Consider the following 18,747-nt stretch of genomic DNA (forward strand, 5'->3'; position numbering starts at 1 on the left):
GGAGTCTCTCTTAATAAAATACAAACCTGTTCCTTTTCCTTGTAGTCACCTCACAGTCTTTTGTTAGGAGGATCATCTGTGCTTGTCTGATTCAAAGGAAGACCTTTGGCATCTATTTATATGCAGTGTTGAAGACAGGATGCTGAGCGAGAAGGCTCTTGGATTTAACCCATTATGGCCATTTTTATGCTACATAAGGGATTGAGACCTACATTCCTCCTATTGCTGGCTATCCTACAGGCATATCTTCTGCTAGCATGGAAGCATGTGTTTTCAAGGTTTAGCACAGCTTTTGTGGAGAAAACTGGTGCGTTAAGAAGGATTTGCTCAATGGCTTTGTGTTGCTGTCACAGACTGCAGTTTTGGATCCTGGGAAGGCAAGACTTTGTACAGATAGATTTCACAAGGGAAATTATGCCTTTCAAGCTGCCATTGCAACCTAATAATCAAAAATTAAGAAAAGATAGAAAAGATACCTGTATTCTCTGATGCCTACATCTCCCTTGGGTTATACTCAAGAACATATTCTTTTGAGGGTATGCAAATGAAGTGGTTTGAGCCAACATTATGGGTCAAATTTACTTTATTACAAAAGTAGCTCTGTTTTGGGGGCTATTTTAAAGGTAAATGAGCATGGATGTGGGAAGTTTATTTTCTGTCTGTGCTATAATTCTTTAAGCTCTTGCTGGTCTCTTCCAGCCGGCTGGTGGGTTCCCAGGCAGAGTCTGTCGCATGCTTGCGTCACATGGAATCCCCATGCACTTGCAAATGCTCTGATGCCTGGAGAGGCATGGGCCTTTGGGGGCTGAAATGCTCAGTGTTGTGCTGAGATGTTCTGCTTAGGAATTCAAGGCACAACGTAAACCTAGCTGTGGATCGTGCCATTCCACCTCTTTTTTTTTTCCTCCCCCCCTCCTTTTCATAAGTCCTGGATGTGATATGTTTCACAATGATATGTTTCATCTTATGTTGTTGCTCTCAAATTGCACGTGTGAGAACACAGCATCTCGGAAAAGATTTACAAACATGGGTGTGGTGACTGATGGCACTTTATTTGTGAAGGAAAAGGCATATGTTTGCCTTGTGGTGTGTGGATCAAAATCCAGAGAAGAGTGAACTGACTACATCAGTAATAGGCGTGTTATTTACCCCTTCCCCTCCCCAGCCCCCCTAAAATAAAAGACAGGAAAATGCTGAATGCTATGTGGAGATAACATACAACTTATTGATTCTCTCTGTATGCTTTATGGCTATAATGGACTTTATGAAAACCCTAAGCCTGTCCATTTTATCTTTGTAAATAATTGACTGAGAACACTGTTATAAATAGGGTAAGTAGAATGAGATACATGCAAGAAGAAGACTGTACAAGTAATTATATGTATATGGTACATTTCAGCCTGTTTTGGCAAAGCTCAAATACATTTCTTCGTAGTGTCTGAAAATTAGAGATCTAATTTTTTTGGCTCAAGTCTGTTGTCACAACTACCCTTAGCTCTACTGTAATTTGCATTTCAAGTGTACTGGAATCTCTGAGCACCGCCTCTATGTGTTGTATGATTACTGTTAATACTTGATTTCACAGTTATTTACAGCCTTGATGTATTGCTTGACTGTTGCTAATATCTCATTTACTATTCTGACCACCCTGAACAGCCCTTCTACATGATACTTCCTGGAGTGCCTAGTCTTTTATCCCCTGGCTGTAGCTTCTAATTTCTCTCTGGCTGAAAAACAGTCTCATACCTTTGCATCAGAAAGTATTTTTACTTTTGAGTTGCAGAGCTCAAAACAGATGGCAGGGAGGATAGCAACACTACTTTATAGTCAGAATGTGGGGACCTTAAGTGTCCTAAGGAATTGACTTGGAGAAGCCCAGGTTCATACAGCTCCTGGTTCCAACTAGGTGCAAGGCCACGTATATTCTGCCTGAGTTCAGGTTGCCACTGAAAGAACTCCATCCATTGCTAGTGGCATTAATTTCTCCTTGGCTTTTTGTGCTGGCACTTAGTTTTATATGACTGTTAAATGAGCCAGATGAAGGATTGATCCTGCTGCAAACTAATCTTGTATTTCTTCTGATTTGCTTTTTGGGACAGTTCCCTAATCTGCTTTAGGATGCAGCTGCAAGAGGCAAGTGTCAGCACAAACAAGGTGGAGGAACAAATGACCCAGCTCGGGAGGGATAGCAGAAAGGAACACCAGGCAGATGTCCTGATTTATGCTACAGGTCTTGGTCTGCACTGGGAATTGGCAAATGGGAATTGCTACCTTGCATGGGAGCAGGAGTCTGCCAAAAAAGTGATTGTCAACATCACTCATCTTTAAATGGCATCAGGTTCTGTCCCCCCGTTCAGTTCCTGCTGACAAGCTCTGTCTTTAAGACAGGAGATGAATGTGAAGTCTGGCACTCCAGGCTTTGTAAGCTGTTCATCCCTGCTGCAAGTACCCAGTGGTACAGGTTACATAAAGTACCCTCCACAATTTAAATTGGCATAAGTAAATGCCTTATAGTAGACAAGCATAATTATCCAAACCCTTTGGTAGAAGCACCCATAACAAAAATGCAAATAATTGGAATATCTGGCTGAGCACATTCTGAAATTGGCCTTTGGGATCTCAGAATCTCTGATTTGGTCTTCCTAGTTTGGTGAGTTGGATTTCCACTTGGGACACTCTTTCAGCAGAGTTTATATAGGTTTCAATATATATCTGGTTTTAAACTAGTTATATATTGAAACGTCCTCAGGATCTGCCATGGGACTTATATTCCTAGATAAATCAGAATACCATCTGTACTGTCAACTATAATGTGAGGGAATTAAGAGAGGTCTTTTAAGTAGCCAAAGGCAGCTAACAAATATAGGTAATGCCTCCCTCCAGGCTACTTTACTTTTCCTAGTCTGTCACAGGCCTTTGAAGGGTGTAGTTCAGATTGTGACTTAAAGTTACCCAAACCAAACTTACCTGAAACCCTAGGCAGGTAGGCAGAAAACAGGCAATGTCACATCATGGACCACAGATGATGTCTGAACTGAATAATAAATCCTAATAGAATTTTTTTTTTCATTTGCCTATTGAGTGAAATAGTTTTGGCAAGACAGAATCTGAATTACAGAGGGCTGCTGCTGGTGAAACAAAAGAAATGGGTGGCAAGTGAAGTCTATGCTGTTAAATTGTGCTGATGACTTGGCAAGGTTGATCATGGCAAGCCCTGCAGAGCCTCACTCACTGGGCACTGATGGCTTCTGTTCTGACAAATTTCACTTCCTTTTGTGACACTTACCTTGGTTATCAAGCAAAAACTCAGCCACAGTTACAGGTAAATACACATTAGGAACTGAAGTGAGAAAGCTTTCCAGAAACATGGTAATTACCTGAAAACTAGATACTTTTAATTTTAGCATGTTTATGTGAATCTATACATGTTAGTGGACAGAAATGCATGTCTAAATACTCTGAAGTTTGCCCTGGAGTGATGTGGTAATTACCTGGTTATGAGTTGTGCATGTTGATTTCTGCAGATGATTTATCTGGTTTATCTAGCTTTTAAAGACATTATATTTTCCCTCTTTATTTTTTTTTAATGCTCCTATTTTCACAACAGAGCACAGATAGCATTCCTATAATTATGAGTGCAGGCAAGAGTTGACAAGGAGAAGCAAGAGCTGAAGGTGAGGTAGCTCCTCAGTTAATCTGTGAGGAGAGATAACTGGCAATGAGACGAAGAAGAGCAGACATGTGGCCAGAGAGGCAAGCAGAAAGGATACTTTTATCAGCATTGTTTCAAAGCAGCTATTACAGTAAGTACTAGAAGAGGAAAAGAAGCAATTACAGTAGTGAAGTGTAACTGAATTTTGAAATGCCTTTTAATAACGTGCAAGACAGGAACTACATCTTTACCTGAGCAACTGGGGCATGTTCTGGATGTGTCTAGCTTACCTGCTTTCAACAGAAATGCAGAGAAAAATTTAGTTGAATTTGTGATTGAGAGCATGTGCCTATGAATTTGTAAATAAGACCTATCATCAGAACTTTCAATATCATAAATGTTTTAGATAGTGGGGCCTGGGCTAGGCACAAACCCCTTCCATTGTCAATGTGTTTGAGTGCTTGTTTTGTCAGAAAAGAAATCAAAGATTATAAGAGCCTTTAATATTCATTGTTATTTTCCTCTGAAAGATTCAGCTGGTTTGCTTTGCAATTGCTTTTGTGGAAGAAATGCTGCATTGTAATCAATTTCTGTGTGCAGTTTAAAATGTCAGGGACATTTCTGTTATTTAACCTGCAGACTCCTGCAGTGTGGGATGAGGCGGACTTTTTGAAGTAAGGCTATTTTAAGGACTAACTTCTAAGAGATTTCAGGTTCAGCATATCCAAGTACAGTGTATGCTTTCTTATTGTTTGTTTTCTTTTTAATTTAAAGTCAAGGTGCATTTCAGGCAGCAGCTAAGATGCATTAATTGAGGTATATATATTTTTCACTATACTGCTATTTGTTTGGTCATTCTTTTGATGTGATAAATATACACACTGTTGACTCTGATCACTTTTGACACTGTTTGAAAATTCATGGGAAATACTAAATATTTCTTTGTTATCACAATGCATATTTGAGTTAGAATTCAATTAAAATGTCATAATCAAAAATAGTTAAAGAAGCAAACTACTCTATGCAGTGATTTAAAGAATAAACTTTTAAAATGGAACTCTGTGGAGCTTTCATAGATACACAGGCCTCTCTTCACTGTTGGTTGAGTTTATTTAAAGAGCTTTTCTAGTCACCTTTGAACCTAAATGATTTCTCCAGATGTACAGAAGTGAACAATGTAAAAATCTTGCTGCTTCAGCAGAACAGGATCCAGCTGGCAGGGAAATGGATCTGCAAGTCATTGGTTACAGCTGTGTTTCGATTTATGTGATGGTTGAAAAAATAAATTACTGGATTAAATGGCTAGAAAGAGGACTCTTTGTTTAGCCCTTGTGTGGGGACTGAAAGTGTTTATGGTGCTGTTTTCTTCAGAGCCTTTGCAAAGTAAGCTGGACAAATAGACTTATTCAAAACTTGTCTGAAATGTTGTGCATTCAGCTTTATTTCTTTACAGAAGAAACTGTATGTTTTTGTATAATGCTGTCAGCCAGCAACCATTCTTAAGGTCTCTTGGCCTTTGAAAGTGGCAGTAGCATTTTAGCAATGTCTTGTAGGCACTGCAGTTTATCACTGGAAGGCAGTTTCCTTTCGTTAAAGGTTTTTAAATGCACTTCTTGGCATGAACACAAATACATGTAGGGACTCTGTCAAACTCATAACTTTTTAATGGGTTTAATATTTCAGCTTTGTATACCACTTACCTTTTGCTCTACATAATAGTGCTGATGTAATTGTAAATTGGGTGCATGATAATTTACAGAGCAGGCACAATGAAATCAGAAACTAATGCCAAGTGTTTGGATTATTGCATGTCTTATTTTAATGTTCTAACTATGGTGATTATGTCTTATTATCTGATATCCTGATTCTGCAAAGGTTTACATGCTTAATTTTACTGAACAGGTCCACTTTGCTTGATAGGACTGAGTGGTGCATAGAGCCCATCACAGCTTTGTTACCAATTTTGATAAGAAATGTATCTGGTTTTTTAAGTCTTTCTACCATTAGGGTCCTTTGAAATCTCACAAACTGCCTTTTCTGCTGCAGGTAGCTCTGGCTGGTGGAGTTGAGATTAACATCTTCCAGTGAAGTCCCTGCTCCTTTGCTGTCACTGGGCATTTTACCACTGGCTTCTCTTAAGATACAATTTCACTTTTAAAAGTGTATTTTAATGCTTTTACTGTTAACCAATATCACAAGTCTCAGTCTTAAGCAGTAAAACTGTTGCTAGGAATGCTAGTGAAGTGATATGCTACCAAATATGAGCAAAAGTTTTGCTATTAGACCAACAGGAGTTTTGAAGGCTTCTTGCAGGACCTATGGAGAGCAAAATAATAGCATAGAACTTTCAGTGATGGCAGACAGTGAGCTTATCGTGAATTTTTTAAAGATTTAGCTGGCTTTCAGCATAATAGTTTGCAAAGCCAGGAGCTTTTCAGCACTTATATCTGTTTATTCAGCAATATTTCCTAGTAATTATTTTAGGCTGACCATTAGTTTCTTTTTACAGTCATAAAGCTGTAGCTGTAGCCGTAGCCAGGTATCAGTTACAACCTAATTATTAAAACATTTCTAAAATGGTGCATAAATGTGGAAAATTATGGTTGTGATTAGATCATAACTGTTATTCTATCAAGATCCAATTACTTTTTTAAAAACTGTTTTCACGAATTGTTTTCAAAAGATTGCCTTTCTAAAATCCTGCAAAGAGCTGACCAAGAAGAGCTAAATACCAGAACAGGACTTCCAAGGCAAAAATGAAATCAAACAAGTTGGCCAAGTTCCATCATAAGCCACCCTCAGAAATACCAGAGAGAGGCTTAAAATATTTTAAATAGAATATTTCCCCTCCCCCCTTTTCTTTTATTGTTGTCCCCGAGCAGAGCAGCGTTATTACATTAAGAGCCATGCGACAGAAAGTCGTGGTGATGCAGAATAAATAACCATAATGTATCAAAAGCAGACAAAGGTGTGATTGATCTGTCTGGAATTGGCAGACTCTTTCGCTGTGTCAGGCTGTTTCTTTGATCAATGAAGGTATAGCCTCTGACCTTTAAAAAAAATCAATGAGATTGATTGAAAGGAGAGAGAGAACTATGAGAATGCAGGAGAGCTTTAACCTTCACTGTCTAGAAAATTTAAAATATTCTGGTTTTGCAGGCATTGAACCTGTTTTGTATTTTCTTCTTAGAATGCTTTTGTTTTCTCCAGACTGCTTTTGAAACCTCTAAAAACAACGTTGTAGAAGTGTTGTGTCTGAATGTTTCTCACAAATATTTATCTTCAGATTGCATTGTTAAGAAAACAGGAGTGTTTTGTCCTACAGCAGAATTCTGTACATTCTCCTAGTGTTTGCAGTGTGTACCAAATACCCTTAATTTCCTTTTACTAACTTGGACTTTTATCAGGCAAATACACACCTCAGAGTCAGTGCTCATAGAAATTGTTCAACTCATTTCAGAAACATTATCCACTCGAATAAAGGGACTTGTATTGCCCTATTTCAGGATCAGGCCCACTGGTGATTGCAACAATAGTGTGTGAGGAGTGACTTCTGGGAATAGACAGCATATTTTGGTGATCCAGTTCTATGTAATATTGTGTTTTTATCAATTATGTGTGTGTGTGTGTGTGTGTGTGTGTGTGTGTGTGTGTGTGCAGGTATACCTACAGGTCAGAGAACAGTAAAAATGTCTTACTGGAAAATTTACAAAGCGGGATTTTTAAAATAGTGCTTGGCACTTTACATCTTTCTTATTGAACAGACCACAAATGCAGACCTGGCAGTTTAGGCAAAAACAGGTTTGAAACAGTTGGATTTTCATTTTATTACTGGACCCTTCCTTTCTTCACATTGTGCTGATCCTGTATTAAGTAGGAACACAAAGCAATTAGTGAAGTATGTATAAAAAGTTTTCTTAAATAGAAAAGTTAATTCATTCACTACTTCATGCTCTCACAGCTCAGGGAAACATAGGTCAAAAAAGTATACATATCACAGTGGTTTGTTTTCAGAACTAACTACTTTTTTTAATTGAAAGTGTTGGCAAAATCAAGGTCTATTGAGTAGAATTCACACAAAAAGTAATTCAAACTGCAATAATTTCTGCTGTCACATATCTGTGTTTTAATAAAGGGCAGGTAAATTGACAAGTCAGCAAGGAGATGGTATAATAGCATTTCTTGAGTAAGATGGAGCTTGCGTAGGAAGAGAAGGATATTGCTGTTTCTCTGTCATTTTATTTCTGTGATTTCCTTTCTTTAAAGATTGTGTAGGCTACATATATTTTCAATACTTTATGATCAGGTGGGAATTACAGCTAAGTTTAAAAAGGCACCCTTACTAAATAAAAAGATGAATTCTGGACGTAGCATTTCTAGATAAGAATATAGAAGGGTAGATTTTTTTTTTTTTTTTTTTATGGTAAATCTGGCATTGGATAGCTGTGAGAATTTTCTGAAGTCTTTATCCCCTTGCTGTTCATCAGTGAGGTGAGAAGGTGTTAGGGACAATCATACAGAGCTATGCACAAGTCATTCTAACAGTGTTACTCTTCTAAGTCGTTTAAATGCTACGTTAAGAGAAACTTTTTTTATGAATATACTTTCCATGTGCACTGCGATGAAGAAACTTTTGCTTCTAGAAAAAGAAAAGGGATGAGTGTGTTATGTCTCAGTTCAAGCACACTGAGGATATGAAGATGAGAACTGTAAAATCAGGAATAACATTTGATATTAGTGCATTTCTCTCTTCCCATTAGATGCGTTCTGATTTTGCTCCAATGGTATCTAATTATTTTCATCACATTCTCTTAACATTACTATCTGTTATTCCAGAGAGTCTTTATCTGTCACACAAAGTTTGTGTTAATATTGCAAATCACCTCACTCTCGCTGTTCAAGAAACAAAAGGCTGATCCTGTACTTGAGCAGGTTCTGATATCTGACATGCATGTCCAGTCTCACCTCTCCTCCCTCTCCGTCCAGAAGTAATAATCCAGGAAACGTCTTCTTTTTTCTTCTGTCTCTCTTTTGTCTTTTGTCTTTATTAAATTTTTAATTTTTTTTTTTTTTTGGGTGCTTTCAGCAATGGCTGCTCCCCTTTCTGTTCCTCACATCACAAACTGCATCTTTCCAGTGTGGATGTGGATGCTGTCCCCTTGTGGATGATGCTTACAGTCTGAGCTGCTGCCTGCAAAACTGAGCAGTGCCCTTCAGCCAGTTTAAGGTGGTGTCTGGTGCAGTGCATTCATTTAGCATGACTAAAGGACAAAATTAAGGATCTTTTTGTTTCTCATCCCCCTGCCAGCTACAGCTTTCCCAGAAAAGAGGCAAAGCTGAGGTCATTTTTTTTCCATCTGTGAGGGGTCAGTGACTGCAACCAAGCTGTTCCTGGCTGAAGTATAAGCCTGTTAAAAAGCACCTATGCTAGCAGCTGAATCATTTTCGAGACCAATTTTTTATATTTCTACTAATGAAAACAGCGGGTCATTAAATCCAGCAGTCGATCTCCAATTAGAACCTGGTTTGGACAGCATGGAGCCCTGCCCAGACAGACCCCCAACCTCGGCCTCTGCCTTTGCTGTGAGATTTGTGTTTGCTGCCCCTGTCCCATACCCACTGCTAGCACCTCCAGGAGCACAAATTCCCCCCCCAAATACCATTATCACTGCTAATTCTGCTATTTGGTATTCTCAGTGCTGCCTGGAGTGGGGCTGTGCATGCTGTCTGTCCAGATGAGAAGCAGATCTATGGTTAAAAAAGGTGTGGTTCTGCTTGGAAGCAGAGGCAGTGTGCACAAGCAGTGATGTAAGTGTAAATGTACCAGGGTTTTCTTTCATTACTATTATTTAAGTCTAACAGAAGAAATCAGACTTAAGAGACCTGAACTCTGGATACCTGCTACCTGTATTCTTTCTTTCCTCCTAACAAAATCACAGACAGATACGTGAGAATTGCTGGAGCATTTTAATGAAAAGCTCTTAGATCTTTTCCTGCACAGGAAAAAATAAATAGTTTAATGGTTGACATTTAATCTTCATACAGTAAATAATAATTACCGGCAAGAATTTAAAGTGGTTCTGCTCATAGTCAAGCCTGATGGTTCTTTTCTCCTTGCATTGCATGAGGATTTACTGTACTGTGGATGCAAAATGTAAATGATGGGCAATTCTGTGAAATTCAGACATGCACACAAAACTGTCTTTCCAACTTTTTCACACTTACCTTCAAACTGAAAATGGATTTTCCTGGTGGCTGATTAACCAGAAATGAGTTGTTTCTAACTAGGCTGAGGGGAGGAGGTTTCTGTAATATTGGATTAGTGAAAAGAGTGAACAGCTTCAGTTTAATTCAACTAGTCTTCTATTTTTAATCTCCCAGGAAACAGCTGAGTTGAATGTTAATTAAACAGCAGTCTTTGATCCACCCAGCCACTCCCGGAGGCATAATAATAATATATAAGTGCACAGCAGCACATATATAATAGGTACACTTAAAGGAGTGCATCTAATCTCACTATATTCACGCTTAAAACATTTCTTGCTGACCCACTCTGATATTATTTAAATAGGGAAAGGAAAAAAGAGGAGAAAATGCTAAGCTAAACTTTGTTGGTCGGAAGGTAGGGCAGCAGAGCAAGCGAGAGTTCCTATTATGAGGATGTATAAGGGTTAATGATTAGAAGAGTGGAATCAGGAAAGACCTTAAGCCCAGATCTATGACAGTGGTAATTGAGCTGATTGATTACGACATCTCGTTTCAGACGACTATTGATTTAATCTAGTCTGCAGTCCCATTGGCCCCAGAGGTGCTCCCGAGTGAGGCTCAGCACTTGAACCTGGGTACTCTTCCCTACTCACCGTCTGGATATAAATTTCCAGAATCTGCAACCATTTATAATTTTCACTCATCTTCATCCTTTTATTCAGAAGCCTCTAATTTCATCAGGCTAATGTTTTTAACCGTTGAGGGAAGAGGCACAGGGAAAATGAAGTGGCACAGACTGAAAAGGGTGGGTTTTTTTAAAAAAAAGGCAAGGCAGAGAGCCGGGGCTCTGTGGCCAGTATTTGCATCTGTTGTCTCTGATTCGCAGAGCTAGCAAAGGCTGCTTTTGGAGGCAGTCCACAAAGCTGGGCTATCAGTAGGCAGTTTGCTGTACGTGCACGTTCAATTATTAAAATAGTAGACTTTTTTTTCTTTCTGATAGCCATAGTGAGGTCATGACATTAATTTATCCAGGGTATTGTGGGTAACTATACAGAAAAAAAGCATAAAGGGCACAGATGCTGGAGCAGCAAAAAATGGATGGGTCTGAGCAAAAGGAGATTAAGAGGCGATGACCAATCTAATGTACGTATAGCAGTAAGAAGCCGGCATCCGTCACAGACTGTTGATGGCAATAAGTATTTTAAGCCATGCTGTGCATGTGGTAATTTTTTTTTTTTTTCATATACCTCAGTAACTGCTAAGCTGAATGCTGTAATCCTGTATTTTTTCAGTTTCCCAAATCTGATTTTGGTCATGTTTTTGTTGTCTCATGCTTGGCGTTCTTCGCTCGCTCTCTGTATGTGGGTGTGTGTCTGTCTCCGTCTCTCCCTTTCTGTGAGATTACAAACTTAACTGTTTCCTAATTGTGTACTTTCCTCCATCCTTTTCCTACGAAATTAATCACCATCACCACGACTGGTCCCAAGCGCGCACTAACTGGGCTTAGGGCGTGTACCTGGCGTTTTGGCTTCCTTCCTTTACTTTGGGGCTGTGTGGTATTTTCTTTTGGACCTTCCCTGCAAGCAGATGCCCTTCCCGTTCGCTGCTGCTGCCACAAGGTTGCCAAAAGGCTACCTGAGCTGGGACTGCAGCGCTGCATCCTGGGACCTGCCCGCCCGGCTACGCCGAGGGCTCCCACAGCACCAGGCAGCTCAGAGAATTGACTGGTGAATTGCGTATCACCTGTCCCCCCCCTCTGGTAAATAATTTCTATACCGCGAATCACCGTGATGTGGTATTGTCTGGAAAAGTAATTCCCAAATACTGTTGGCGTAAAAAAGAGAAAAGCCGAAAGACTGTCAACACCGTAAGCCATTAAAGTCCCTTGCCTTAAGAACAAAGGAACAAGGTAAAAATGCACACAATGGTTATGCTCTGTGGATTTTCATAGCCTGTCAGACAACTTGTGCCTGTGTTTCAGTTATCAGCCTTTGTGCTTTGTTTTGTGTTGTACATTTTCCATATGTGTCTTCAGTTTCTGTGTGTGTGTGTATTCGGTGTGTGTGTATTCGGTGTGTATGTATATGTTCAGACTTCTCTACCAAAACGGAGCAAATATCGTACTGGAAAATACACAAGTGGGGCTCAAACATGCATTTTCAGTACTCAGCGTGGTGGTGCGGGTGTATTGCCATTGTTCTCTTGCAGTGCTCCCTTTGATACAAGCAGCTTCTATTTTTTTATTTTATTCTAACTAAGAAGTCTAAAATAAAAGAAAAGAAAAAGAGGAAAAAAATTGCTTAGTCCAGTTAAATGCCAATTGAAGCCCAGAAACTCACGATTTCAGCACAGTGAATGGTGATTCAGACCCTGGCAGGGTTTTGGCTATGAGACAATTCCTACTTATAAAGAGTACAATGAAGGGGGGAGGAAGATAGCATTAATTTTGAGGAAGATTAATATTAGTCCTTTAATGTTCATTATTTTCTGAAAAAGTGGATCCTTGTAGCTTTTGAGAGCTAGTGTGTCCTTCCCACTGGTATTTATTCGAGCAAAGGAAAAAATGAAGAAGGCGTAGAATAAACTCCTAAGACTGTTCAAGAATTACTGGCATTATTTCTCTCTACATCACGTGTGAGCCTGGGTTGCCTGCTATTCCTGAGGCAGAGGATCGAGGATGAAAGTCTGTGTGTCAGAGCCTGTTTTCACAACTGCATTTGGAGATCTGTCTTATTGATTAGGAAAAAAAGGGGGTGGGAATATGAGTGTGAGGTGAGGGGAGGACCGACTGACTACTGGCTTATTGCAGCTCAAGACATTTTCTTCCGGAAAGATGTCAAACAACTGAGACACAGCAACAGAGGAAGTAGAAAGGTGGAAAAATAAGAAGAGGGACCCTTTGGAAGAAATGAAGGCATTTCTTATGAGAGCCTTGAGGTTTTTTTTTTTTTTTTCTTCTAACATCTGACCCACAAGGGCTAGAGTGACAGCGTCATGCAAATGCTGCAGTCCAGCAGGTCCGAGAGAGGGTGGATGCTAGAGAGTGAGTTAATGTTAATGATGAGTGCAGTGAAAATACCAGCCGATACCACCCCCTCCACACACAACTGCTCTGAGTCAGCATCCGCTGCTTTGCCGTGCCTTTCTGCGCGTGTGTGCGTGCGTGTGTGTGTGTGTGTGTGTGTGTGTGTGTTTGTGTGTGTCTGTCTGTCTGCTGTGACCATATGTGTGTGTGTGTGTGTGTGTGTGTATGTGTGTGTGTGTGTGTGCGTGGAAGGTAAAGCCAGTCAGTCAGTGAGAAGCAAAGGTACGTTTGAGAGCAACTAAAATCTGACTGATTTCCATCTTCAGAGCATCAGATGTATTCCCTAAAGAGGATGGGTCTATGCGATGGGGGTGGTATAATTATGTTAATGTCATATTTATAGAGGGGAGAGATTTTTCATTCTAATTATTGATTTGAAAGCTGTGGTCAAAATTGTTTGTTAAATCATGATCAGCTTTAAAAAAAGAAATTGAATGAAATCTAGGGACTGCTATACATATATATCTCTCTCATATATGTATATATATTTTTTTTTGTTTCATTTAACTATTTTGTGTCTGAGGCATAACTGATTGAATGGTGCACAGTGACAAAGGAACAGCTCTTATATAATGTTGCATTATATCATCAGCTGAAATAATATTGTAAATAATCCAAAATGTTCTGAAATCTGAAGTATCAGTCTGGAAGGGAGGGTGAAGGGCAGGGGTGGGGGTGGGGGGCACTGGCAAATCTTTTCTTCGGCAGAGCACTCTGTACAGCTTTCTTGTAAATGGATGGTTCACCTGTTCGACCAGCAGAGATTCTAATTCTTCCCCCCCTCTTCTCTTTTTTTTCCTTTTTAAAGCTGAACAGCTTCCCGAAGAGCTCTGAGTTTTCTATGCCAGATTCTGCTCCAGTGGCTAGGACCTTTATGGCTGCTGTTTCTTTTGCTCTGGGATCTGATGGAGGAAAATAAAAAAGCCACGATGGATCCTGTCCCTAAAGTAGAAATTTTCTTTTTCATTCTGCAAACAAGGCTAAAGATCGGAGGAGAACGAATTCAAAAGTAATTCAGGATTGTGGTCGTGCCATTAAAAGTGTTCGGCTTCAGAACAAAATTATTTGGGGAATCCGAGCAATTCTTCTTACTGTATCGACAGTATTTGAAAGTTATGTGTGTTTTGAGTAATCTGGTTCAAGTGACAAGAATCTCTGCATGTCAATGTTTTCTGCAGCTTATGGAGTGAAGGCTAGTTTTGCCATTGGAAAGGAAGAAGCTTTTTCTAGCAGTCTGTAGAAGGATTAAATCTTGAACGTGGGGAAGAGGCAAAAAGTGAATACACGCCCAAAGGTTATCCTTGCATCGTGAATGGGTTTAAAGTACCCTGTAACCCAGGGCCCACCTGAACAGTAGGACTGAAAGTATACCGGAGAAATATTTCAATTAGAACCCCCTTAACAAGCATTTAATCCTTCTTTCAGGCATTAAGGAAATAGAATAAAATTGTTACTGTACAAATCTGCTGGAAGCAGATTTTAACCCATTTGTAGATGCTTCCCTCTGATGCATTATAGTAACATAGCTACTTGTGAGACAAGGCAGTGAAGATTTTTATCCTGTGTTCTTTGTTTTTTTTCTTTTCAAAAGTTAAGGACCATACTCTCAGAAAAGTCTGTTTGGTCAGCTGATACATTGTTCGAATGTATGTATGTGTCTTGCCTTCTTATTTGATCTTTTCTGCCCCCTACTTGAAACTGTGGTTTGTTTATCTGGGGGGAAGGAGGTGGTGTTGATTTGGTGGGGAGACGGGACATTGGTTTTAGGGTTTCTTTTGGGTTTGGGTTTTTTTTTTTTTCTATTTAACAATAGCAGTGAAAGTTTTGGTGACAGCGATTATGACTACTAAACAATTCAGTTTATTGGAAGACGAATTCTTCTGGATCATATCGGACTTTTCCTAGTCCCTGAGACCCTAACTTGTGAGGTTTTTTAGCAACAATCACAAGTCAGGCTCTTGGGACCTAGGCGGAGGGGAACCAGCAGCTTTGGACTGTGTTTGTTTCTCTGCAGAATTTAGAGAACCAAAGGAGCTTTCCTTGCCTGGAAGGGTAAAAAGGAAAATATACCTATTTTAAATGTTAAGCATCAGAACTGTTCCTAAAAAAAAAAAAGGAAGAAAAAGAAAAAAGAAAAAAATCCAAACAACTGTTACTCATTGTACAGCATTAGGATGTTACATTTTTATGTGTTTAGAAAACTGGACTAGATGACATGTAACATTTAGAATTATAATTTAACCTGGATGTTAGTTTGCATGAAAAAACTCTCCCCAAACAATAAAAACAACAAAACTTCCACTCAAAACAGATACTAAAATATATTAAAGATTCCCAATCATAATATTAATACTATTATCATTATGATTGTGGACAATTTTGATAAATAATTACGAAAAAGAATATATTCATCCTTACTGTTCAAGCATTAATTGACTTTAAAAATGTAAAACATAAACACTGATGTTTGAGGCCTAGAAAACATTCATTCTATTGTTTGAATAATGATTTCAGTCTACAGGGAAACTGTTGCTTAGCTTTTCCTGTAACATGGAACAAAGAGTATTTTGTACTTAGTTGCCATCCTTTTTCTTTGTCCAAGTGAGAACACAATATGTCATTTAAGATATTCTCTCATTTAATTTACATTTTAATCTGAAAGAGAATAACGGTTTAAAAATCATACTACAGCACTAACATCCCTTTGCACTCAGAAACATATTTCTTGTACCTGTCCAATTTAAAGTGAACCCACAATACTCTAAACACTGGACTCAACTTGTAACTTCTCCATCACTTCTTATATTTTTTATCCCTCTGAAAATAACCAGTGTGAGCTGTAGCTTGTCCCTCATGTGTTAAGTTCTTCTCTGACTTTGCATAAGGAGATTCACAAGCACATGAGTTATTCTTTACTGCTTATTCGTCTCAAACATCTGATCTAAAACACACCATCTGATTTGTATTTCTTAATATTTTATAGGTGAGTTAGTTCTGAGTCATTTTTCTCTGTTTCCTGTGTCTAACCAAGATGCTGAAGGACTCTGTTGATTCATCAGACTTCACTGAAACAAAGGCTTCACACAGATCAGGCATCTAAACTATTTGTTCATTTCAAAAGTGGTATTTTGGCTGCAGTATATTTTTTCCACTTGTGTGGGAGGAAATGTGTTTTATTGTAAGCATCAACACTATTGTTAAAATAAATTGTTCTTATCTGTTAGTATAATACTTTTTCTTCTTGTCTTGTTTTCTTAAGAGACAGAAACTATGCTCAGTACATAGTTTTCAAGTTGCTCAAGATATAATTAGTCTTTAAATAGTCATAAAAATATTGCCTTAGCAATTACAGTGATGATACAGTTCCTGTAAATATGTAATTCTTTTCTTCATAAACTGTCAATCCCACATGCTAAGAACACCCAAAAGAGCTACTTGCAAAAATTCAGATATTAAGGTAGCCTATTTAACACATATGTGATATTCAACATTGACCTCTGTTTAGGAAATATTGGAAAAGTAAATGTGAATGTATATAGGAAAGACAAATGCACTCAGGTAGGTGCTACACTTTGTTAGGAATTTACACATATTCTGTAGCAGTTTTCAATACTGAAAATGGGTTATTTAAGATACTGATCAGGTGAATACATATTCTGTTCATTCGAGCTGTATAATGAGATAGATAAAACTATCCTGTGTGTTGCTGTATATGTGTCAATATATAATTTAAATTACATGTAGTGTTTATCGAAATAAAAGCCCTTATAGATTTAATCAGCTGTAAGATGTACCCATCTACGCATTTTAAAGATTGTCATTGCATTTATTTTTCGATCAGCAAAATTTTCTTGAATGAAGATAGTTCACATTCAGCACTCTGAACTAATTTTGCATTTAACACTGTATGTACAATGAAGGTGAAACTGTGGTGTGAAACATTTTGTCTCTGTCAGTCTGAAGATTTCAACTATGCTCTGCCCTGCATTGAGAGTGAGAAGAAAATGAATCATTTTACACCCCTGCCTGGTGTATTTGGTGCTCCAGCAAAAGTCGTGAATACGCAGTCCTGCCTCTGCATTACTGCTTGAACTGGGATGACTCCAGTGGCTCCGCTCTGCCCATCATACTCACTGCTGCCCCTTGCCATAGTGATGGGAAAGTTGGTGCACTGCCTGCCTCTTTGCCTGCTCCCTCTTCTTCCCCAGTCTCAGCACAGCCAGCCCAACCTCTGGTACACAGGTAGGGCAGAGGTGGATGGAGGGGAGGAAGAAGCAGTGTCTTCAGTCAGGCAGAATTTCCACCAAGATCAACAACGTGTTTCTGTGTCCTGGAGCAGCGTGACAACGCCTACAGAGAACATGCAGGAAGCAGTCCTATTTACCCAGTGACAGAATATGAAAGCTGTCTCTATTATCACAAATAAATAGAAAGCATAATCTTCACTATATTATGCTTAGATATATGTGCAGGATTCTGATACATTTCTATATATAGGAATCATATATTTCTATACAACTTGATGTTGTTTCAATGCAAAAAGCATTTAAATGCTCTTTAATAAGTGATTTCAGAGTAATCAGCTTGTGCTACAACAAAAACAAAAAAACAAAAACACAAGCTCTTGCAAAGGGGGAGGAAGAGAGAGAGAGTGAAAAAGATGTGTGTTGCATACAAAAAAGGACTGATATTAACAATTCGATGGGTTCCTAGTTGGTGGAGCAGACTGAGCCAGACGCATATATTAGCGGCTGTCTGCTGCTGATGGGAGCCTGCTCAATGCGGTGGAAATGAAGGATCACCTAGGCTCTGACACCAGCTTATTTGTACGTTTTAATTTTAAAAAGGAAAATCACTGTTTTACATAAACATCTTAACCCCCACGTGATTTTTTTTCTTTTTTTTCTCCCTCATATTGTTTGCTAATTTACTGTCAACTTAAAGTGCTGTTTAGCTATAGCCCAACAAAACATCAGTCAAAAAAATAGAGGGAAGTATTAGCTTCTCTTTTGTCTGCCATGTACAACTGAGTTATTATTATGATAATTGTCTAATTTAATTTTTAGTCTTCCTGGGAGATGCAACAATTTTCTGGAGCTTCATTTTTGAGGCATTTTAAGTTTCAGCAATATACCATTTCATATTTCACCCAAACAATGCAAAAAAAAAAAAAAAAGAAAAAAAGCTCATAGCTCAAGCTGGGGTGATTTGATCAATTCTTTTCATTAACCTGAAAGTCTTTAGCACCTTTGTATAGTATTGCATATATGGGACAGGATTTCTTTTCCAACCATATAAACTCTAAGATCCATTAATACAGTGCTGAAGACTGCTACACGAGTCAAGGGAATTCCAATCCAAGTTAATTACTGTTGGAATTAGAGGGAAGAATATTTTACTTGAAGTTGTATAACAAGAATCTACAATTATCACATTTCAGGGCATTGCTCTATTCACTTGATGAAAAATGTCAATGAGGTTTAACAGAAGATGTTCTGCATTTCCGTGGGTAATGAAAATCGGCACAGCCACGATAAGCTAACACAACATTTTCAGTGTGTTAATATGCAGTGCAGCAGAAATTTCTGTAGGCAGTAAATGTAGCCATCATTTCGATTCGCCTGTGTGATGATTATGCTCAATTCCTGACTAGGTACATAATTTCACACTGAAAATCAGTCATCTCCTCTTAGGGACCAACTGTAGCCTAAAAAAAAAAAAAAAAAGACAGCCTGCCATCTGAGTCTGAAGTCTATAACTAGCTAGGTAGTCACACAATAGAAAAAAACATATCTGGAATACT

The 18,747-nt window shown here is 38.6% G+C and overlaps 1 long non-coding RNA gene across 3 annotated transcripts in view; it reads left to right on the forward strand.

The window, feature by feature from the left end:
* LOC108962419 (uncharacterized) overlaps positions 1 to 18,414 on the forward strand; it is a 228,388-nt gene extending 209,974 nt beyond the window's left edge. For all 3 annotated transcript variants that reach the window (XR_007778231.1, XR_001991040.3, XR_001991041.3), the window contains one exon: positions 13,753 to 18,414. This is a non-coding gene — a long non-coding RNA (uncharacterized LOC108962419). The remainder of the gene's footprint in view (positions 1 to 13,752) is intronic.
* The last annotated feature ends 333 nt before the right edge of the window (positions 18,415 to 18,747 follow it).

The sequence above is a fragment of the Serinus canaria genome, chromosome 1 (assembly GCF_022539315.1).
Source record: "Serinus canaria isolate serCan28SL12 chromosome 1, serCan2020, whole genome shotgun sequence".
Lineage (NCBI taxonomy): Eukaryota > Metazoa > Chordata > Aves > Passeriformes > Fringillidae > Serinus > Serinus canaria.